Here is a 24,743-nt window from a genome sequence, read left to right as displayed (position 1 = left end):
GAGAGAGAGAGAGAGAGAGAGAGAGAGAGAGAGAGAGAGAATCCCTTCTTCAGGAAATCTTTCAAAGGCTATAAGGTCATATGTAAAAGACTGAAACATGACCTCTGTAACTCTATATAGAAAAGTAAACTCAAAATTGGTAAAGACAAAAGAGTTAAATGTCAATCTGAAACTTACAAAAGAAAACACATGGCACTTGTTTGTATTACAGTCACGTGTGTGTGTATGTGTGTGTGTGTGTGTGTGTGTGTGTGTGTGTAAGGTGGAGTAGTACACACTAAGATGATTTTTCAAGGGTTAAAAACAATCTTTAATATTTTCACATGGTCACATAGATGAATGGTATGGAGCTGTTTCTCCCAGAACCACTTATAGGAACACTTATACACACAGACTTTATTATATACAAGTCAAGATGATTCACTACAGTGACACTACCACAGGGCCATGAACATGTCACCATTCCAACATGGCAGAAGCTGAGGATGGTGGAAACATATGTTTGCATTTGAGCAGAGAAGTAAATTACGGTTAATATCCAGGTGCACAGGGGATAAAATACTTCATTTCCATGTTAGAATATTAGAACAACAGAATTCAGCCATAAAATAGACCCTGTGTTGCAGCAACCCAATAACCTGAGCTGCAAAATTCAGGGGCAACAGATAACAATACACAAGTGACCTTTTCACATCTAAGGCTCAGCATAGCTTCAGCCCCCACTGTTCTCTCTGGTAACTCAGCACCAAGACAGCAGCATTCTGCCTAACTCACAGGACCATGAGATCCTGCCTGCAACAGTGTCTCAGCTCCTGGGTCCTCTTCGCTCCTGTATAGAAAAAGGTTACAGAAAACCATGCAGGTTGCTCATGGTAGTGTTGCTCACATATGACTGGGCTCTGAGTCCTGCAGGGAAGGGATGTGGACTCATCTCTATTAATTCCATGGCTTGGCTTCCCAATTGTGAGTGCCTAAGGTATTCCAGGACCAAGCTGTTTCATAGCCTCACCCATGCATGCACCAATAACAGGACAGATAGATGAACACAGGAAGTCACCTTTTATAGTCACGTTTATTTTGTTGATAGGATATCAAAGGTAGAGAAAATTAAAGCAAAAAAAAAGTTAGTGACACGAAGCTAAAATGTGTATATAGAAACCATCTTCAAAATGGAAGAAAAAAATCTTCTTTAAACTGTTTATTCTCCTGACAAGATTAATATGCAGAATATAATATATAAGATCTTACCATAAAAGGAACACAATGATGAAGCCTTCAGCCCTGCCTCACTAAAGATTACAGTGTGTGTGAATGGACAGTGTTGACTTATCAAAAACAAGAGGATCTCTGTGGTTTCCAGGAGAGCCTGGTCTACATAGCAAACTCCAGGACAGCCAGAGCAACATAGAGATCAACTGTCTTTTAAAAATGCAAGAGGAGGCAGAAGAGGAAAAGGGAGAGGAAGAGGATGGAGTAAGGAGGAGGTAGGATCAGGAGGAGATAGAAGGGGAAAAAAGAAGGAGCATGAGGAAGAAGGAAGAGAAGAGGAAGAAAAGAGGAAGAGGAAGAGGAGGACAAGGAGGAGGAAGAGGAAGGAGAGGAAGAATCTCAAATTGCCAAGATGCATGTAAAAAAATGCCATCAGGTTACTACAGATGAAAATCACAGTGAAGTAACTTTCTATACCTGGTAAAATCACTGCTATGAGTCAAAAGACAGCAACTGTCAGTGAGGATGCACAGGAAAATCTACTCTTCAAACTCCTGTGAAGACATTGGCAAGGAGGAGAAGACTATGGGGGTTATCTCAAAAAAAAAATCTGAAGCTGGAACTTGAAGTACTGTATGATTCAATAATTTCTTATATGGATATGCATGCAGAAGGCAAGATGGAACAAAGGAAAAATAATATAAAAAGACACAGTTCATCACTCTATGTTTACTAATGAGCTGCTCATAGATGCTAAACTATATGATCAAATTAGATTCCTGATGACAAACAGATGGAGAAGAGATTCTGGTATATATGCACAAGGAACTATTCCTCACCATCTAAGAAATAATTATTCATACTCTCTGAAGCAAAATGCATGGAGCACAATGCTTTAAAGTAGTAGCTTCACACAGAAAGACAAACACTCTACGATTCCTCTCACATATAGATATTACCAAAAAAAGTCAATCGGAATATATAGCAGTTACTAGGAGTTGAGCAGGAAAGTGGGGATAGAAGAGCGTTGATAATGGGCACCAAAAAACTCCTGGGTAGAGTAAAATGTTTCTCATCTGGACATAGATGAACAGATTTTCAATAGAAGCACTCCAGAGGCAGAGGCTGAGGATCTCTGAGTGTCTGATACCAGCCTCATCTATGTAGTAAATTCCAGGCTTGCTAGAGCTATAGACCTTGATTTTAGAAATGAAAAGAAACAGAAATAGGAAGAGATGAATTAAAAGAATTAAGTTCCAGTGCCTGTGAGATTGGGGTAACTATGACATTTTATGAATCACTGGAAGACAATGTTACACAGGGAATTCTTCGCATGCTGTGATGCATTCGGTATTTATGAATACATGGATTGAGACAGCATACAGCATCACGCCAATGAGTACAATGATCATTCATCTGTCAACACTTCAACGGTTAAGGACATCAGAATATTACCACCTAATCTAATCTTTATATAGTGCATACTAGTCTACTTTTGCTATTGTAGCCCACAGGTTTATAAAACATAAAATGTATTAACCTATTATCACATATTTTGTGTATATGTCTGCATGCATGTGTACATGGGTATGTACATATATGTGCCTCTAAGAGGAGTCCTAAGTTTAAGGTAGGGTATCTTTCTTTATCACTCTCCACTTTATATATGGAGGCAGAGCCTCTTGACAGACTCAGAGCATACCATTGCAGCTCCTCTGCTTAGCCAGCTCACGGTGAGAATTTCCCAACTCAAGATCTTATTCCTGTTCTAGGCACTGGGATTATTGGAATCATTAGTCTACCTCACCTGTCCCACATTTATTGGAGGTGGAGGGGAGGGTGGAGAGCTAGGGACTCAAACTCTACTCCCGTGTTTGCATAGCAAGCTTTATGTATGCTGAGCCATCTCCCAACCCTAGAACTTGGATGTGTTTCTCTTTTCTTACATGTTTGTGTGAAGTAGTTTGAACTTCTCAGCATTTCTAGAAAATCTATTAGATCAGTACATCTTTCTTTCTTCCTTCCTTTTGTCAATCTCTTTAATTTTAAAATTGTTTAATTTATTAATTTACTTTATAGAAGAGTAGGAGTGAGTGTGAGGGTTCACTTTCCACCGTGCATGTGTGGAGGTCATAGGACAATGTTCAGGACCCAGTTATCGCCTTGTACCACATGGATTTAAGAATTTCAACTTAAGTTTTCAGGTTTGGTACCAAGTTCCCTTCCCTAATGGTTCATCTTGTCAGTCCCACTCCCTCTTCTGGAAAAAGGATATTTCATGAATTGTATGGCACTCTACAAATACAAGATGTTGGTATTCTGTTGTGCTATGTCTCCCATTGGACACAAATCTGGATAGCATAATTATTGTAGTCAAAAGCTTGCATTTTTCCAGTTGCATGAAAAATATAAACAGCTAAAAGGAAATTAAGGGTTACCTGTGCTACATAAAGAGTAAAGTTACTTCTGGTTATTCAGAAGAAATGTTTCAGCTTCAATTATGAAAGTCGGAACTTGTGTTTTAGGACTAGGGTGATGGCACACAAGAAGTAAAGTTGTTCTGGGAACTGAGAAATGCAACGATACGAATGTGACTGGAGGACCGGCCTGGAATGTGTGAGGATGGAAATTCCTATGAAGAACAACAGATCTAAGTGTATAGACTGGAGAAAAGTGAGAAACATGAAGAAATACAATAAAAATCAAATGCACAGTGCATGATGCAACAATGTCCCCACAGACGTTGCAGATACAGAAACACAGGGAGACTACAACCTCACAGACATTGCAGACACACAGAGACAGGGAGTCTACAACCCCACAGGCATTGCAGACTCACAGAGACAGAGAGTCTACAACCCCACAGGCTTTGCAGACACACAGAGACAGGGAGTCTACAACCCCACAGGCTTTGCAGACACACAGAGACAGAGAGACAGAGAGACAGAGAGACTACAACCCCACAGGCTATGCAGGGACATAGAAACATGGATTCAAATCACAGAGTATCTAATAGCAGAGAATGCATTCTTCCCCTTTCTCCCAACAATAACAATGTCTAACTAATCCACTGGGAAATCAAAAAAAGTATCAGCAAACTAAATGTTATTATCATCAACTTTATGATTGTAACAACATGAATTATTAATGACGTTCTGCCTTTAAGTAGATAAAAACTCTTAACAGATTATTTTTTTCTGTTTGTCTTTGCCTACATAACTGATGTTAATTTTACTGTGAAAGGTTCACAAGCACTAATTTGTCTTTAAATTTGCCTGAGAAACATTTTCATCAGAAGGAAACACTAGATTTTTAACTTAACAACTGTCAAACCAGATCATTGCCATAATAATCCTTCAAAAGATCACAGATACACATTTATTTATACTTTCAAACATCTTGAAAAGAGACAGTTAAACTAATCAACAATGCTACCTTCCTTTTATAAGACATTTAAAGATTTTTAGAAAGGTTTTCAATATGTATTACATTTATTATTTTGGGGCACACATGCTACTTTGAACTACCTCAGATTGGGAGATACTTTGTAGTCACTGGTTCTCTCCTTCTACCATGTAGTTTCTGGTACCAAACTGTTGGTTAGGTTGGTTTCTCATCCCTTTACACACTAAGCCATCTCATCAATCTCAAATGTCATTTAAATCATAGATAACTGTCATATTAATAAGGCATATCATGGGCCCTACAATGTCAGGTGGCTGTCTTAAAATTTAAGCAAGACTGCACACAGTCAACAAATATGTCCTGAGTACCCAGAATGCACTAGGAGTTGGAATCGGTACTTCACGCTGGAAGATGAGATGGAATACTTTATTATTGATTATCTCAGAGGCAATAAACTAAAATTATGACAGAACCTTTAATAGTACTCTTAGCAGTGTGGTGTAGAAGAACATAAACCACTCTAATGAAGTTTCCCGGGCTCTGTAACAGGAGGTGCTTGTCAGCCTGGAGGAACAACGTTGCTCTCCAGATGAGATGCCAAATGCACTGAACTTTGTAATGACTTCACTCCAAATAAAATTAAGGAAAGAAAAATGCATGCAGATAATATTAGTTCTTACTTCTGCCTCATACACCACACCATATATTTGCCTGCCCTGTGCAGATAATCTAATGAGACAAACTACATCATCCTGTTCAACAGGCAATGCAGCTACCTACAGTGGTCTCCTCCACAGAATTGCTGGCTACCTTCACATTGACGGGCACTTCAAATCGTTCATACCTAACACTAACCTGTGATTTCTAACCAGTTTTTTTCTGAGATACAAGATCATGAAAATACCTTACAGTGGTCCATGGGAGAAAGGATGCCAAGCCAATGGAAGAAAGGAGAAATTGGTAGAGCCAGCCAGACTATTTCAGTTGTGAGTATAACGGGCATCTTAGGTCAGAGACCTCATCTGAATCACGAGGTAGATAGGCTCTACCTCCAGTATGGCACTATGAGTGAACATGGATTTTTATATTTAACATTAGGACCTTAAATAAAATTCTACTTTGGTTGCTATCTGGGAGACATCTTATGACTCCTCATTAGAAATACCTCTATAAACTGAGAATAATTTTATAGCAGAGGTGGAAGTCTTGAATGCAGTTATGGGTCAGCTCATGCTATGTTGTAAGAGTAGAGCTACAGAGTGTAGCAAGAAAATGGCTGAAATTTTACATAGATTTCACTTACCTAGAAGTTGATTGCAATACCAAACTTAACCGACTCTTTGAGAAACTCTGGGCCATTGAGGAAAAACAAAGGAGACATTCTTAGATTATCTGAATTCCTTTTTCGTCAAGGTAAGAAAAAATTACCTCATTTTTGTGACACTATTAAGCACACTTAGCCCCTAGGAAGGAACATAAAATTGGAAAATAGTGTGAAATGATACATTTTGAAATTTATTGAATGGGGTAATCGTCATTATTTTCAATGTCATCTGTGAATTAAAATATTATGGGTACTGATAAAACATCACTTTGCCCTTGAAGGCTTCTTTGTTTTCTCTTCATTATTAAAAGCAAAATTGAGTAGACGTTTATTCCCCTCTTCTTTTTGGATATGGAGTCCCCATGGGTCCACCTGATTAGCAATTAACCAGTGGATAGAAATTATGCTAAAGATAGATATGCAAATAGTGTTTATTTCAGAGGGTCAAAATTCATTAATAGACACAATTATTATTCAAGTATCATATTTGTATTTGTTATAATAATTGCAAAGATGGAAATGAATGTAAAAATGAATGCTTTCAGGCTTCTATACCATGCATTTAGAAATAAGATAACCAACCACTTCCAAAATACAGAGATACTGAAAGCTGTTTTTTTCTATTCTAAGCATATCTGTCGTGGATATTTAAAAAGGTAATAAAGCTATTTTGTTATTTTGCTGTCTTGTTAGGGTTTTTATTGCTTTGACAAAACACTATGACCAAAAGTAACTAGGGGAAGAAAGTTTCTTCAGTTAACTTTTCCAGATCATAGTCCATCATTGGAAAATATCAAAACAGGAATTCAAACAAGGCTGGAACTTGGAAACAGGAACTGATATAGAGGTCATTGAATGGTACTATTTACTGGCTTATTTTCCATAGCTTGTTCATCCTGTTTTTTTTTTTACAAAACCCAACACTACCACCCCAGTGATGGTGCCATCCTCCATGGGCTGGTCTCTCCTCAATTGATCATTAGTGGAGAAAATGCCTTGTAGCTGGATCTCAACTGAGGCGCCTTTCACTGTGATGACTCTAGCTTGTGTCAACTTGACACACAAAATCTGCCAGTACATTCTTGTTGATAAATATCTTAAAACTTAACTAATGACAGCAATCAATGTGTTGGTAATGTATGAATCTCTGAAACTGTATGATGCTCAATCACTGTGGATTCTGCTTTGGATGTTTTAGGGAATAGGCTCTTCATTTTTCTAAAGAAGAGAATGGAATTTGATATGTAATGTTTCTGGGAAAGGCACTCTAAAAATACAAATAGATATTCCCAGTCAAATTTGGTTTACACAATCAAATGATGTACATAAAAATATCATTAATAAGACAATGGATGTTTGGGGGAGGGTAGCAGGGTGTGCTCCCAAGTCAGTTTGAAAACAGTCTGGAGAGAGAGAGGGAGAGAGAGAGAGAGAGAGAGAGAGAGAGAGAGAGAGAGAGAGAGAGAGAGGAATGAGAAAGAACAGCCTTTTAAATAAAATTGCTCAGATAAAAGGCAGAAAATAAAAGTGAATAGGAACCTGCAAAGGTGTTCCTTACCAAACAGTTAGATGAATCTAGACTTGTTATTACAGTGAATCATGTCGACCAATGACTTAAACCTGCTAGTTCTTCATTTTCAGCTGAAGTCACTCTCTGCTGTTCTATGAGATCAATAGAATAATTCTGATGACGGAGGTAAATTTCCTCTCAAAGACCTGTTTAAGAAGCAATATATACTGTGCACACTGATAACTGAAATGAGTCATCTGGTCAACCCTCAGGAAGAGGTAGTCATATTGAAGGAGCTTAGTAGAATAAATTCTGTATGATCAGGAATTTGGAATTATTGATAGTGTGTCTATGAGACATGTATTTCCTAGACTTCTTCATTCCAAAAGGAGAATATTAGACAAGAAATAGTGCTACTATTTGTTAGACCACACATCAGATCAGAAGTTGTGACAAGAGTCTATGAAACATGTATAAACCTTCATTAATTTAGTACGAAGATCTATGCTTGAGTCTCAGTCATTTGTGGTTACCTCTGTTTCCATAAAAAGGAGTGCTCTGACTAGAACATGGCAGACAAAAACTCTCCAGTCAATTCTGTCACATGAACTGAGGTTGCCACTGTGTGTAAAGAATAAGAATTTCCTGTATTTAACTCATCTTGTTTCAATAGGAAATTTAAGTGCAGCAGTGGTAAAAGACAAACTTCCCCAGAATCACCAAACCTGGCAAGACTGAAGACAGGGAAGGCTCCTGCATTTGCAGATTTGCCTTAGTCCTGTAGGTGGTGCATCATCTATCCTTTTAGCATGGAGAATTTGCTGAATATTCAAGGAATGGAGGGTTCTTTTGTAATTCAGGCATTCTACGAATGGGATATATATTATCATAAACTAAAAGGTGGTGTGGATTCTGCATGCAGATTAAAATTCTTGTACTGAAAATGTGTGGAATCGATGCAAAGATTGCTGTTGTTCAACTCCAGAAATCCTCAGCCAACTTAATGAACTATTGGTTGATCCATAGACTCCTGGATCTATAAGAAGAGGCTAGGAATGTCTCTTCAGTGTTTGGTTACCAGAGGAAATGTTACAAAGAGTAAAAATTGGACTGCGGTTTAGATGGATGTTGTATGAGCAATTATTCAAAGGGATTGACCTTCAAGAATAGAAATAGGCACAAGTGAAAAAAATATAGATGATGGGGTAGCCTTCAGAACACACAGACACAGACACACACACACACACACATGCACACATACACACATATACATTCATACATTGTTTCTAAAAGACAACTGATTTGTGTTGCTTGTCAACACTGAGCAGCTTAGTAGCTTTGTTAATGTCAGTGATACACAATCCCTGGACTGACTGATATTGCTCCAGAATTGGACAAAAATAATCAGTCTTATCTGTGTGAGAATCAATGACTCATCCTCTCTTCAGGAAGCAAACTTGTGTTTGTTTGTTTGTTTGTTTGTTTTGTTATGTTTATGTTTTGAATTAGTATGTCATCTCGGGCTCCTTGAAGAAAGCTTCATCAAGTTAATGTCCTACTTGTTCTCCTAAAGATAGTTGGATGTAGTGATGATAGCTCCAGAAAAGACTGTAACAATGCTAGGCCACTGATATATGTCTACAGACATCCATCTAAAAATACACTGTGTTTCTTTGATGCTGATGACAAACAACAGTTAAGAGAAAATCACTGAACAGACAGGCCGACTGAATTTACAGTTGCAAAATGTTTACCAATTTCTGAAGGAATGGGATTGGTAATTTTAGTAACATTCTATATAAATGTCATCATAATTAGAATTAGAGAAGTAAAAGTCCTATAATCTACAATGAGGATTCAATTATACTTTCTAATTATAAGGCCTGATCCAATTATGCCACATTAATTTTAGCACATATAGACTTGGCTTGATCTCAATATGTCAATCATCTCTTTAGAATGTTATGATGGCAATGAGATATTTTATTGAAATGAATGCTATATCCATGGCATTTGTTAGCAAAGCAATAGTATTAGATACAAGAATGAGACTTGCTATACTTGGTAATGTCAAAGAGGACCAGGAATATACTGTTAATATTCTAAATAAAGTGATAAAATACCTAGTAGATATACCCTAGGGAAGAAAGATTCATTTTGATCTTAGTTTCAGATAGTTTGCATCCATAGTAGAGAATGTAGAGTGACAAAGCTGTTTGTATTGTGATATTCAGGAAGCACAGAAAACAGAAAAAGGAAGCACCAATGAGAGCAATAGCCCCAAGACCACACTCCCAGTCACAGAGTTGTTCCAATTAGATTCTACCTCTTCCTGCCTCCAACGTCCTCCTTCTCTTCTTCCTCATCTTCCTGGTCTCCTTTGCCTCCTTCTCTGCAACTCAAATTTTTAGAACTGTCATCTCCCTCCCAGCCAGTCTTCCTCCCAAACAGTGTTAGTTTTCAGGCCAGAAGGACCTAGGTTTTAAGCTAAGTGAAATAATCTTTGTCACTGGCTGTAGCAGCAACATGGGAAATTTCCCCCAAATCCCCAAGACCAAGAGCCTTTGGCCCCAGAGACACAGACAACAGCAAGAGTAGAAAATCATGCAAACCTGAGAGCTGTATCTGCTCTGAATTTGTGGCCTTGGCATGCCACATGGTTAATAGACTTCCTCCAAACTACAAGCCATCAAGGGTAACAAAGACTATCTGATTTTTATCAGAGCACTCTATGAATGGAGATCTTTGTCTGGGTACCAAAATGTCAGTCATTCTCTGAGCCTAACATTAGATATAGCTTATTCTGAAAGTAAGATGTCCAAGCCCATCTGATGGGTCTGAGCTAAAGCACATAACTGGATGGGTCACATTAAGACCTATCTGGTCACACCTTCTTATTTTTTAAATCCCAAGTGTTAACATTTCATACTCAGGCTTATGGATCTGTGATAGGCTCAGGAGAACTCAAAATACATGTCACAGAGCAGTTCCAAAAGAGCAGGAAGACAAACCATAAACACACGAAAGAGGAGAATAACAATACCTTGTAACATTATCATCTCAGTAAGTCGTCCATAGTGCCATCTGTAACCCAGCTTACAAAGGCAGGGTAGACTCCCCTAGAGGAGATAGTTTACATGTTGAGATATCTACTGCTTCACACAGCTACAACCAGAAAGTTTGAAGGTGGCAATGGTTTACCCACAAGATGTGTAAATCATGGGAAATGGAACTGCTCAAGATTTCTCTACTTGGGTAGATTTGAGGACTAAGAAGAGAGTTTTTATTCATGAAAACTAGTATCAGTGTTCTGAACTTGCCACCACTGAAGGGGTTGGGGGAGAAAGAGAGAGAGAGAGAGAGAGAGAGAGAGAGAGAGAGAGAGAGAGAGAATTTCTTCTAATTTTGCTCAGATGAAGAACAGAAAGTGGATATGAACATTACTGAGAATTCATTATTGCAAAAGAGTGTAGACTTTACTATGGTTTCAAATGATGTATCAGGTCTCTGAATACTATTCAGTATCTTATGAAAGAAAACATAGCAATATTCAACATTTGGACTGAATAAGGTACTTAAAAGTAAATGTGTGCCCATACACCATCAATGCTAACATTTAGCAATGTTAACAAATTTTAAAGTTCAGAAATATTAAAACATAAGCGAGGGAAACATTAAATATGACTGAAACTAAATTGGAATTTTATGTAGAGTGCACAATAATTTAGATAATAATATGAAATTACATACACATATAATTAAAATTTCAGATCCTTTTAAAAGAATTATTTTATGGATTGTACTATAAGCTGCAACTGATACTGCCTTTCGACAATCCTGTAATCAGATTTACTTCTGAATAGCCTAATTTGTCTGCTTAAATTTTCAAGCATTAAAATTGAATTTAAATAACTTAGCAATGAATATGTATTAACATTAAGAAGGAAGGGGTAGCTGTTTATTTCAGAGACAAGAAACTAAAGTCAGCCTAATTTCTAAACACCCTGTGTCTTAGGGTTTTATTGCAGTGAACAGGCACCATGACCAAAGCAACGCTTATAAGGACAACATTTAATTGGGGCTGGCTTACAGGTTAAGAGGTTCAGTCCATTATCATTGAGGCAGGAACATGCCAGCATTCAGCAGGTAGGATGCAGGAGGAGCTGAGAGTTCTACATCTTTATATGAAGGCTGCTAGCAGAATACTGACTTCCAGGCAGCTAGGATGAGGATCTTAAAGCCACACCCACAGTGACACACTAACTCCAACAGGGTCACACCTCCTAATAGTGCCAATCCCTGGGATGAGCATATACAAACTATCATTCCCTGCAAATTTTACATTCACCAAGTGGCAATATTCTGGGTAGAAGTAGACATGTGGTTTTTTTTTTTAACGTCACTAAGATTTAGAGATCAATTTCCTAAACTGCCAGTTAGTTCCTCTAAATATTTCAGATGGGCATGAGTCATGCTTCACACCCAATACTCTAAATGCAATCACTCATAACCCTATTACCTGGAGCCTCGTGTTTTAAATGTCACTTGCTGAAAAATAATATTCTCTAGAAAAAAATATGCATTCAAGATTGACAACTTTCCTCAAGGAGGAATATAAATATTGAAGTTGGTGACATATGTATAGTGGGAATATGTCGGGGCTGTGGGAAGGAAATCTGATATTTTGAATAAGTTCTGTGATAAGCTTTTACAGTCTCTCAGTACATAGCAGTTATAATTTTAAAATAATGAAAATATTTGTCAATGTATTGCTTCTTTTTCTTTAGTAGACAACACTATAAACCTTTGTCTTTTCTCCTAAAGTAAGACTCTGAGCTTGAGGCCTGGGGAGGAGGCTGGGCAGTTAGGAGTGTCTACTGAGCTAGCAGAACTTTTAGTTTGTTTCACTCTTTTGAGACAAGATTGGTTCCCAGCACTTATATCAGGACACTGACATTCATCTATATCTTGGGATCCAGGAGTAGGATTCCCTCTTCTGCCTGTCTTGAGCATCTGCTGTTATATACACACACACACACACACATACACACACACACACACAAACATACACACACATAAACACACACACAAACACACACACACACACACATACACACACACACACTTGAAAGTAAAATTAAATCTTTTAAAAATAATAATAAAAAACATCCTAGCTAGGCTTATCAGCACATGCTTCCAATCTCATCACTAAGGAGGCAGAGGCAGGTGGATCTCTGTAGGTTTAAGTCTAGCCTGGTCTACAGGGTGAGTTCGAGGACAGCCAGGGCTGTTACCAAGAGAAATCCTGTCTCAAAAAAAGTAAAACAAACTAAAAACAAACAAGCCCCAAACCTTTGAGGCCAGGGTTTAAAAATCTATGAGAAACTATATGCAGGTTGTTTAAATACTGTATTTCTCTTTTGAGCTCTGCCTAGGTTATCACATTGCCAGCAGAAACTAGAGAATATAGTTGTCGAGATTAAAAACTCAAGGTGTAATTTAAGCCATGCACTCACAAAGTTCTAATTAAATAAAGTAACCAAAGAGCAAAGGATAATTAGCTGCGAAATCAGATTTCAGTCCTCAAAGCACTAGCTCAAAGATGCCATTACAATCAAGACAAATGTCAATCCTTGAAGACAAGACACAATATCTACTAGAAAAATAAAATAAAGTTTAATTAGGAAAGTGATTTTCTATACAGTTGGTGACTGGCATGAAATTATACAGAATGAGCCTACATAGACAGAAATCGCCAGGCATAAAATACTGCCTATACCACACTAAACTGGAAATAAAGTACAAAGGCTATTGTTTTCTTCAAAGAAATAGATTTTTTTTCTTACAGGATGGAAAGATTTCTTTTTAAAAATTAATTCATTTAATATTTACATCCCACACGCTGTGCCCCCTTCCAGGATCTCCCTCCCACAGTCCTTACTCCTATTCCCTCTTCTCTTCTCCTTTGAGAGGGTGTGGTCTTCCTGGGTATCCCCTACCCTGTCACAACGAGATTCTGCAGGGTTAGACACATCCTGTATGACTTCTGCCAGACAAGGCAGCCTTATGTGGTGGGGAGCGTGGCCCAGCCCAAGTATGCTGTTTGATTGATTGCTCAGTCTCTGAGAGTTGCCAAGGGTCCAGGTTAGTTAACTGTTCATTTTTCTGTGGAGTCCCTGACCTAATCCAATGTTTGGCTGTGGATCTCTGCATCTTTTTTCAGCCAGGTGCTGCATGGAGCCTCTCAGAGGACAGCCATGCTAGGCTCCTGTCTGCAAGCATAACAGAGTATCACTAATAGTGACAGACATCGGGACTTGCCAATGGGATGGGTCTCAAATTGGGCCAGTTATTGGTTGGGCATTCCCTCAGTCTCTGCTCAATCTTTGTCCCTGAATTGCTTTTAGACAGGACAAATTTTGGGTTGAAAATTTTGTGTGTAGGTTGATGTCCTTATCCCTATACTGCTGGGGCGGGGGTGGTCCTGCCTGGCCACAAGTGACCTCTTCAAGTTCCTTGTCCTCGCTGTTAGGCATCTCAGTGGAGTTCACCCTCATTGACTCCTGAAAGCATCTCCTATCCCAGGTCTCTGGGAGTTCCTAGAGATTCCCCACCCACCCCAACCCATCTCTACCCACCCCCGGGAGCCACTGTAGATTTCCATTCGTTCTCCTGGCCTTCTGACCCTCTCTCCTGGTTCTTCTCACAGCTGATTCTGCCTCTCTCATTCCCCTTGCCATTCTTTCTCCCACCTAGTTCCCTCTCTCCCTCTGCGTGTGTGAGGATCGAAGTGAAGATCCAATATAGCAGGTGAAGCTATGGGCGCAGATCTGATATAGCAGGTGAAGCTATGGGCACGACGGAAGGACTTTAAAGTCCATGTTTCTTTTAACAAAACATTTCACCATTCAAATGATCTCCTGATCACCACGTCTATCACGGGGGAATCCTCTTAGGTTCAATTAACCGAATGTACGGTATACAGTGTTTTGCATGATAAAGATATTAAATTGACAAGCACCTTCAAAGTAGGTTACTAGTTGCTAAGACACGTAGTTGAGGCACTGCGGTTTTTATATTTTTTTTTCTGACCCATCTTTACCATTTGACTGTTACTCATTGGGATTTCCCATGTAATGTGCAGTGTGTGGTTCATACACTCATGTGCACATTAAAGAAATAATAACTGAGAGGAAGAAATGTTAGCTTCTGTGTCTCTGGGATGGCTTTTCTTAGCTGTGAACTTGACAGCATCTAGAAAACGATAGAGCACACCCATGAGGGTTTTTCACTGAATTTTAAGTTGGAAGATCAACTTCAGGTCTGGAACTTTGAGATAAAAAGACACACTGTCAGTCCCAATCCTTTGCACTGGATAGACCCACTTCTAATCTGGAGCATGCCTTCTGCTGAAAGCCTATATAAGGCCAGGAAAGAAGGAAGCTTTTGTTCTTTGGCTGTTTGCTCTCTCTGCTAGCAAGTCCATTTCATCACAAGCAGGAGAGACTCCTTCTTTTGGATTCAAATTATCATCATCGTTGTCCTTGCCAACGCCGTCATCATCGTCATTATCATGTATGACATGTGTCATCACATGTGTTCCATGGCATGCTTGTGGAGGTCAGAAGATTACTTTGTGGAGCCAACAGTCTGCTATAACCTTGACATTCATCCCAAGACTGAAGCTCAGGTAATACCGCTCCAAGTGCATGGACATTTTACTCCCTAAGCTAGTGGTTCTCCAGCATCTTAGTGCTGTGACATTTTGAGAGAGTTCCTCATGTTGTGGTGACCCCTAACCATAAAATTATCTCATGGTTGCTTCATAACTGTAATTTTGTTACTGTGATGAATTGTAACGTTTTTCAACACAGTCATTTGCCACAGGGGTCAGGACACACAGGCTAGAGAGTGGTTGCTCTAAGGTATTGTGAACTCCCTGCTCCCTGGCGTTTCACGATCATGATTATGATTGGTTAGATCTGAGAAGTGCTGCCACGTCTAACTCAAGAAACAAACAGAGAAGCACAGCCATTGGAATCAAGAAATGTTTGATGTCTCCTTCTTCATGCCCTACAGGTGTGTGTGTGTGTGTGTGTGTTTGTGTGTGTAGGTATTAGTGTTTTATGGGATTCCTGATTGTGTGAATGGGTGTGTCTCTGTATTCATGTTTGTTGTAAATTCCCTTGGGCTGTTTTCATTCTGGATTCTGTTGTTATTTGTTCATTTGTTTTGGTTTGTCCTATACTGATGTGTTAGTTTTTAATCATACTATCTTATATTATATTAATCATTTAGAAGCCTGTTTGTTTTCTAACGAGAGACAGAAATGTTTAGATCTGGATGGAAGGGAAGGAGGAGGAGAAACCATAATCAGAATACACTGAGTGAGAAAATTTGTATTTTCAATAAAAGGTGGAAAATAAATTTTAAAAACAACTACCTATGAGAGAAGTAAAATAGCATGTGTGTGTGTGTGTGTGTGTGTGTGTGTGTGTGTGAGAGAGAGAGAGAGAGAGAGAGAGAGAGAGAGAGAGAGAGAGAGAGAAGATAGATTATAAATGTGTGACTCAACCCCAGGGTCAGTAATAAATTATCATTAGTCATTAGATTTTGCCTTAAGAAGTTGTGCTATGATAAAGAACACTCATAGAAAAGAATATTCTTCAGCCAAAACTTTGCCTATGTCAGTTTTCTTTATATGATATATACTTACTATAAATGTACTCAGGTAAATCTCAATGCAGGGTAGTATGTGAACCAGAGTTCATGGCTTAAATATCATTGTTGATGTTATTGTCATTCCTAAAACAGAGCTTAAAATTTCTGAGCCACCGTCTTATGAAATGAGATTAAAATGTGGGAACTGTGGAATTCTAAGTAGGGTAAAGGTCAATGTGAACTTGAGCCATTGCTTCAAATCCTATCTCAGCACTTAGGCTGAGTTTATACTGTGTCTGTGTTTGCCTACCATCAGCCCCTCCACTGGTTTGGAAAACCAGCCAACTAAAAACACAGCCGGATGCCTGTGATAACTCTTCCCATAAATATTGTGTCTAGAAATACAACCTCTGGCTGGTGCATATTTGTTGGAGGAATTACTTCATTAAACATAACTTACTGCCACTCAATTTTAAAGGAAAACCCAGTAATTCACTGCTTCCAATTTGGGCTGAAATGTTACTTTGCCAGTATGTAGGTTTGATCTTAATGAGAAGACAAGTGAGGAAGACACTGGATTCCCATGCGTCAAATCCTGACATTTACACAGAGACTCACTGCTGTCCACGGGAACTAGCACTTTAAATTCCTCCTCACACAAGTGCACTGGTCATAGAGAAAATAGAAAAGCAGTGTGCTGTCATTTGGGTCACATTTGATACTTCCTTTACAGTTTCACAGCAGAATTGAGAATGACAAGTTCAGAATGAAAGAAGTATAGAGACTCTTCATTCAGCAATCAAAACAACCATAGGTCAAAGTTTTCTCCTGTCTGCATTTTAAAGTATAATGAAACACATTTAGAAAACAAGTAAATATGTATTTACAATTTTTTCTCTTTCTCTAGGCCTGAGATTAAATTATATGAACTAGTAAATGGGTAAATTGAATGATAAAATAAAATTGGGGGTTTGAAATAGGAATTTGAAAATGTGGGATGAATAAATGGAATATTTTCACCTAAATATCTAAACATTAGGTTACACTGACTTTTGAGGGGATGTGATATACATAAAACAGTCCAGTACAAGTACATCTGATGGTAACAGAATAGCCATAATAACCCAACTTTAAAACAAAGAGCATATAAAACATGTTATAATCTGTAACATAGATAGACATGATCCAATTGTTTTGAAATATTTATAATTTTATTTGAGTGTTTAGGAAAAAAGGGGAATGTAACAAAAATATAACTAGAAGAATGTCTTGAGTAAAAACTGAATCATTATTGAATTATTAAACTCATTAATGTATATTTTGTGCTTCAACTACACTATCAAATGGCAACACACACCCTCACACACACCCATACACACACACACCCATACACACACATATACACACATGCACACACACACACATACACACACACACACACACACACACATACACACACAGAAGACCCCTGTGCTGGCTATTCTTAGTTGTCAACTTAACTATATCTGGAATTATCTAAAACCCAAGCTAGGTACACCTGTGAGGGATTTGTCTTGGTTGGATAATTTGACGTCAGAATACTGACATTAAATCTGAGAGACACCTTCTGCTGGCAGCCTGTGCAAAGAACATAGAAGAAGGAAGTCTTTGCTCTTGGCATGTTTCCCCTCATTCTCAATGATAAATTCATTCCTTCAGCAGCATTAAGGCCTACTTCTACGGGGTAAGAATACATGCCAAAGACCAGTAGAGACACCCAGCTTTACAGATTGAACAACTACTGGATTCTTGAACTTTCTATGAAGAGAAAATCATAATTGAACTACGTGGACCACAGCTAGAAAGCCACTCTAATAAATCCCTTTGTATGTAGATTAATTCTATCAATTCTGTTCCTCCAGGAAAGTTGCTAATACAGAGGACAAGGCACCTCACCTTGATGGTTGGGAAATATCATGTTCAGAGATATATCATTGTTTTCCCAATGCCCCTAGATTGGCAATGAGACAAAACTAAAGCAGAAGACATCTTCTATCGCTATTTGAACAGGATTTGTAAACCAATATGAAATCTAAAGATGACTATTACCGTGGTGAACAGAATTGTCATCAAATAACTAGATATTCCACTTGTAGATACATGCATATCAAGAGGGAACAGGAACAAACCATTATTTGAACTGGAGACTCCTCCAGACACACCCTGTACCACATTAAATGTAGTCTAGGAATCTAGTGAAAACTATTTGCTGAAATTCAATGATTTAGACACATGTGTCCTAACTATAGCTTGGCTATATTTTCAACTTAAAGTAACAGTGGAAAATAACAAAGACAAATAAATAATATTTTATCCTTAAAATAAATGTAACTTCGATAGCTATACTTCAATATAATGTATATGTGAAAATGATGGTATCAAATGTGTATAATATAATGATTTTAGACATATGTATTCATGATACCATCATTAAAATGAAGGCAAAACTGGCATCATTCAATTTTGGTTTTATTTATGATTTGGATGCTGAGAATTTATTGTGAACTACAACCTCTTACCAAACAAAAATATACAACACCAAGTTGTTAAACCCCAGTACTACTTTATTCATTTAAGTCATCAAACAGCCACTATCCATTGGCCCATCATTCAGCTGCTGAACAAAGATTCTGTCTTCTATGCGCTGTGAGGCTGCTTGTACTGATAGTGCTTAACTCAAATGCTTGGCACTCTAATTCTTTCCTTTAAAGAATACCAAACTCCCTCAAGGAATTCTTTTTCCTGAGTTGTAGAAATATAATATTCTCTTACATCAAGCCCAAATTTCCAATTTTCAAAGTATATAAATGGCTTTAAAAATGGATTGGTGGAGAAACTAATCTAAAAGGTTAGGACATTTTCAAGGTTACATAGTCCCATAAGCATTCATTTTATATTTTATGAGTGACACTTGAGCAATTCTAGTGAGTACATCAAATAACATGTGTCCAGTAAAAGGGAACCTTTACTACCAGTTCTATATCATCCATGCTGGTTGTAATTATTCTGACATACTGTCATGTTATCATCCTCTTTCCTAACTCATATCTACATGTGTGCAATATACAGATACGTGCTGATACATGCATTAATATGTATACATAAGGTAGACAGAGTAAATGCTTATATACCCAGAGTTAAATCTGTGTGTGTACATACGAAGGTTCTGTGTTGAATTTTTGAAAGTTGAAATAGAATTCTACCACGTGACCCTGGCCATGAGCCTTTTACTCAGCGTGAAGACTTCCTATGGCAGGCTTCTAGCTCTATCTTAACTAGTTTTAAGAACTTTCATCATTAGAAGATGAACACAGGAAGGATCTTCAAATTGACTTTTCTGTAAATTAGATTTCTGAAACTACAATTCAGTTATTCAAGGTACATGCTATGCCTCAAAATATATGAGACACTTCGTGGATGAATGTGAGTATCTATTTCCTCTGCACTCGGCAGTGTTTATAATTGCCAGACAGAGACTAACAGGCATTTATCCTCATGTCTAACACTAGAACTTTAAAAGCAGTAATGAGGTCCACAGACAACTGAAATCAGTAAAGAAAACTGATGTCAAATAGACAAGGTGGTCATTACCCATGTACACGTTATTTGTCCAATTAAAAAAGCCAACTTCAATGGATTTATCAAAATACATTTTATTTTGAATTTGAATTTATTTCCATAGTTATTTCAGACAGATGTTGTAATCTTTTCTGTGAAATGGCTGGTAATATTATTTGACTTTCTTTTTTCATTTCTTTGTAGGCAACTTCAATGCTATTTTGCAGTAATAATTTCTTCTTAAAGTTGCAGGGTTTTTCCTCCTGAAGTTCAGTTGCCTTTCAACTTCCTGCACATTATTTAAATGCGCTACATATTTTTTTCACCTCCTGAAGATACTTTAATCTTTTCTTGTGGAAAAATTAAAATACATAAAAATAGAACAATACAACGAGTTTTCTTTTTAACTTACCGAATTCGAAATTTTCATATGTGTATTATCATGTGCATTTTGAAGCTATAATCTCCCAGCATTTCAAGTTTTGCTTCCCCACCCCTATCCTTGCTTAAACTTCTGAACCAGCACGTTTTGCTTCTATCTTTATATATCCCATATGTAAATATCTCTACTTACCCTCCTCCAATGTGTATCTACTTATTGATGTTGGTTGCAGGTGCTACAGTAGAGAGAGAAGCTTGGCAAAATGCTAAGCCTTCATTTTCCAAAGGAGAAGAGGGGGTACAGCCTGTTGTGGAAGACTGACACCCAGTGAGCTCACTCCAGTTACTTTATTCAAACATTATACAAGGTTAATTGGGGCTGGGAAATATTCCAGCTACCAAACTTATCTTGCCCTTTGCTGCTCATCATAGCACACCACACACACACACACACACACACACACACACACACAGAAATCTCAGTCTCTTTTGACCATGGGTAGCCATAATCAAAAGTAAGAACTCCAGGTTTGCCAGGAGTGTTTTAGGACCAAGATTAGTGTGACCGAAAGCTCTCTTGTAGCACTAAGTGCAGACTTTCTAGGCAGATATTTCTTGAAGGTTCAAATAGTCTCATAATACTTTCTTAGCCTCCACTGATTGACCCAAACATAGCAAAGGCTTTGTTAAAACATTTAACTCAAAGTCAGCCACAAAGGCTTTACTATGCATTTCACTTAAAGTCAGACTCAAAGGCTTTACTCTGTATATCTCTACACTCTCCCCCCTTTTTGTTTTAAGCAGATTTGATAGGCTAAGAATTATTGTTGGAGAATTAAGATGTTGTACAGTAAATATGGCCTGTTGTCTATCTAGTTGTCTAATGATCTTTTGCAAATACAGTTCAAAGCCAATTAAATTATCACCACAAAGAAAATTATAAAAATCACAAGAGCAAGAAATTTATCAAGATGAGCCATAGGACGAAATGAAGTTACAATATCTATGATATGTTCTGTATCATTCATCCCTGTTATATTAGGGAGCTTCTTTGGAAATGTTTCTATAATTTCTTGATGCAAATAATAAATCATTTCAGAAGAATTAGGAGGACTCAAAAAATTCGTTAGAACTTTTCCCTATGATATTGAATCTTAAAGGCATAATACAATAAGAAGTAATATCCTAATCACCATTCAATTTTATTTGTTCTCTCAATAGTTGTAATTGGTCTCCAATGAGTATTACAGCTTGTCTGAATTCAGCTGCTTCATCAACTATTTCTCTATCTCTCTTACTTTGTTGAGTCCAAGGTTTGTAAGAATGCATATGCCAGTCTTAAACAAATTCAGCAGTTTGAAATTATTTATGAAGAGCAACTCCAGCTGTGGTAGCAATACCAGTTAATGCGATGATTCCCAGGGCCACAGCAATTATCTATCCCACTGTCCATCAGGTTATTCTTAATATGCTTTCAGCAACTTTCTGTGCTAGCATCATCACAGGAGTGTCCTGCCATGGTCTCAACAACCTCACTGGTATCCAAACTGCTGGTCTTGCCCGGATAATATATAAATTTTCAAAAGCAATAATTAAATATATACTACCATTGACAGAAGTATGATGAGTACAGCATGTGCAAGTGATGCTATAGTTATTAAGATGCCAATGCGCAGGTCCCTTCAGTGGCATATGTCAGAGAAAAGATAACATATCTTTAACAAATAGTGCATAGATATCAACATGCAGAAGACTGAAAGTAGTTTGTTATCTCTCACTCTGAACAACAGTACTCCAAATAAATCAGGAACCTAAACATAAGGCCAGAAATTTGGAAACTGATAGAATTAAAAAGTACTTCCACACATGTACACAGGTGAGGACTTTCTGAATAGGACTCTACTAGCACAGGAGACAACTGAAAATGGAATCTCATGAAAGTAAAGTGTTTCTGTCCAGTTATGGTAACTGTCAGTTGAGTAAGGAAACAAGCCGGAAAATGGGAGAAAACCTTTGCTGGCTGTACCCCTGAATGATACATATCTAGAATAATGGATTCATAAAACTAAATGTTCAAGAAAATGAATAACCTATTCAAAACTGGTCCATCCACCAGACTGAGGCTAAATACTAATGTCTTGGTTGTGTATTTACTGTTTTATTTCCCCAAGACTGGTCACTCAGCTCATGTGATGTCACCACTCACATTCAAAATGGGTCACAAATATTCTAAGTTATTTCTTCGGTGACTCCAAATCCTGTGAGGTCAACAAGCAAATTGAGACTTCACATGAGGTCAGCAACCAAGACTGTAAACCCACTTGTTTTCAACGTGATGCCCAAACACACTATTTTAAGTTAAGGCATGCTGTTCTTTGCTCTTAAGGTCCTACGTTCATTTCACATGCAAAATTTATTGATTTAATCTCTAAAAGTCCATAAAACTCTTATTTGTTCCAACAATTTTCAGAAATAAGTATGGAGTCTCTTTTGGGATTCAAATAAATCTCTTAATTTCAATCATTGTTTTTTTTAAATAAGGACTTTTAATTTTTAGTGGCACAGAATAAATATCCTTTAATTCTCAGCTCTTTGGCCAGTTATGCATCTCTGTATTGACAACCACCCAGTGTAAGGAGGTTGTTTGACTAGGGCTGAAAATATCCTAGGTTTAAGGGTATAAATTTAAATACTTAGAACTCAATTTTATAATATGACCATTGAGCAAAATAGTAATTACAAATTCTAGCCCAAGATACATGGCCTCCATTGTCATGAAATTTTGGTTAGGATTAGAGTGTCAGGCATGAAATTTTCTTCTGTGAGGCTTACCTTGTATTCCATTAGAAAGCCATCACTTGCCTCTAATATTTACACCACTATTGTAACAACAGGTGCATCTTTTTTCCAGGCAGGTTTTAATTGTAGTAGGCAGAACCCAGAACTGAATATGGCCATTGATGTCTGCATAGCAGATATAAGCACCAGAGAGACTCAACCCTAAGAGGGACATTTGTATCAATAGTATCATTCTGAGACCCACCAAAGTTCACAGAATGTTACAGAGGAGGATAAGGAAATGAAGTACAGGCCAAAGACTGTGAGAAAGTCTGTAAAAAGCCATCTTCTAGAAATGACATTACACAACACTTGAACAAAATCAAATCACTCAAAATACTGGTGTAGAGGGAGAACTCTCCATGTCCCAGGCCTGACTGGAGAGCTACTGCATGTTACTATCTCCTGGAGAAGGAGGAATTATCCTTAAATTAAAAATATGGTCACTTTTAGGTTTCTAATGCAACAGTGAGTGACCTGTATGGAGGTACATACGGACAGCAAAAATTTGCATTAGAGAGTTATCCAAACTGCAATAGAATATAAAGTTGTCTTGTAGAATATAAGATGTGAGTGAGAAATGACAAATAGGACATAAATAGGCTTACATTTTATTACACACATGTATGAAATTGTCAAGAATAAAGAATAAGAAAAGAATAATCATTCTTGTTCCAGAATAACAGAAATGAGGCACATCAAAGAGAACTCAAACTAAGGCAAGACCAAACTCTAGCAGGACAATTAACAATCCCCACAGCTTTGCATCTCACACCTGGGAGTCTTGGTTGCATCATCTGAGAGCCAGCATCCTTAAGCAACCTCCCTGCTCCAATCTAACAGAACACCTAACCTATCTTGGGCTAGCTTTTCTTTGTGCCTGAATCTTCCTTATCAAATCTCCTCATCATCCTAGCAGTTTAAACATCTGGGAATCACCACTGCAATTTGGACTTTATGTTCATGACCTCACATTGTGACATTTAACCATATCCCTTCCACCCCAGTTATTGTGGGGAATTGAACAGGGCACATTTGCCAGTTTCAGTATGTTTCTAGAGCTTGAGAGTCTCCGGCATTATGCAACTCTTGCATTTTGCAAAACCTGCACCGTGCAAATGATATCGCTGTTAGATTCACACAGATTCTGGGCTGATTTTAATTCTGTAGTCCGCTATGTGCTTTGGTAGTTAACCTGAGAAAGAACTTTTCCGAATGGTTGGTTTTGAGCAAGGATCTCAATTCACAGACATTCTCAGTTAAACTCTCCTTTCAAGTAATTTTGCAATTTTACAAGCTGAGTCCTTTGAGAAGAGGACCACTGTCTTTGAAGTATCTTTTCTATGATCCCAGGACAGAGATCAAGGTAGGTTTCCTTGGCCATTAGTCTCTCTGAAACCTACAACTGGTTACTGGACACAGTTGTCTGAAATCTTAAACTTCCTCAGAGTTCATTTACAGCCAAAATACACATACTCACAAGTGTCTGTCTATGTCACAACCTGTATGTCATGGTGCTATAAAAAATTTCCCACAAAACAGCATAGTTCAATACATTAGAATTAAGCCTTTGAAAAATGTTAGGACACACATGGAAAGCAACCAGAGTGGCTTCTACAGGAGTGCATGATACAGCCCATGTTCTCCTTTGAAACCTGATTTTATGAGATTCTATCATGCATGTTTCTCTGACAATTCAAGTATTCAAAAATCTCACAAAAAATAACCCATCCAATTTGTCTTGCAGCATTCTGGAAAATGATTCTCCAGCTTGCAGACTTTATAAAGACTTTAAAAAGACTTGGTCACATTTAACAG

The sequence above is a fragment of the Grammomys surdaster genome, unplaced genomic scaffold (genome assembly GCF_004785775.1).
Source record: "Grammomys surdaster isolate TR1022 unplaced genomic scaffold, NIH_TR_1.0 125877, whole genome shotgun sequence".
In the NCBI taxonomy this organism is placed as follows: Eukaryota; Metazoa; Chordata; class Mammalia; order Rodentia; family Muridae; genus Grammomys; species Grammomys surdaster.
Note: the sequence above shows the minus strand (reverse complement) of the source record.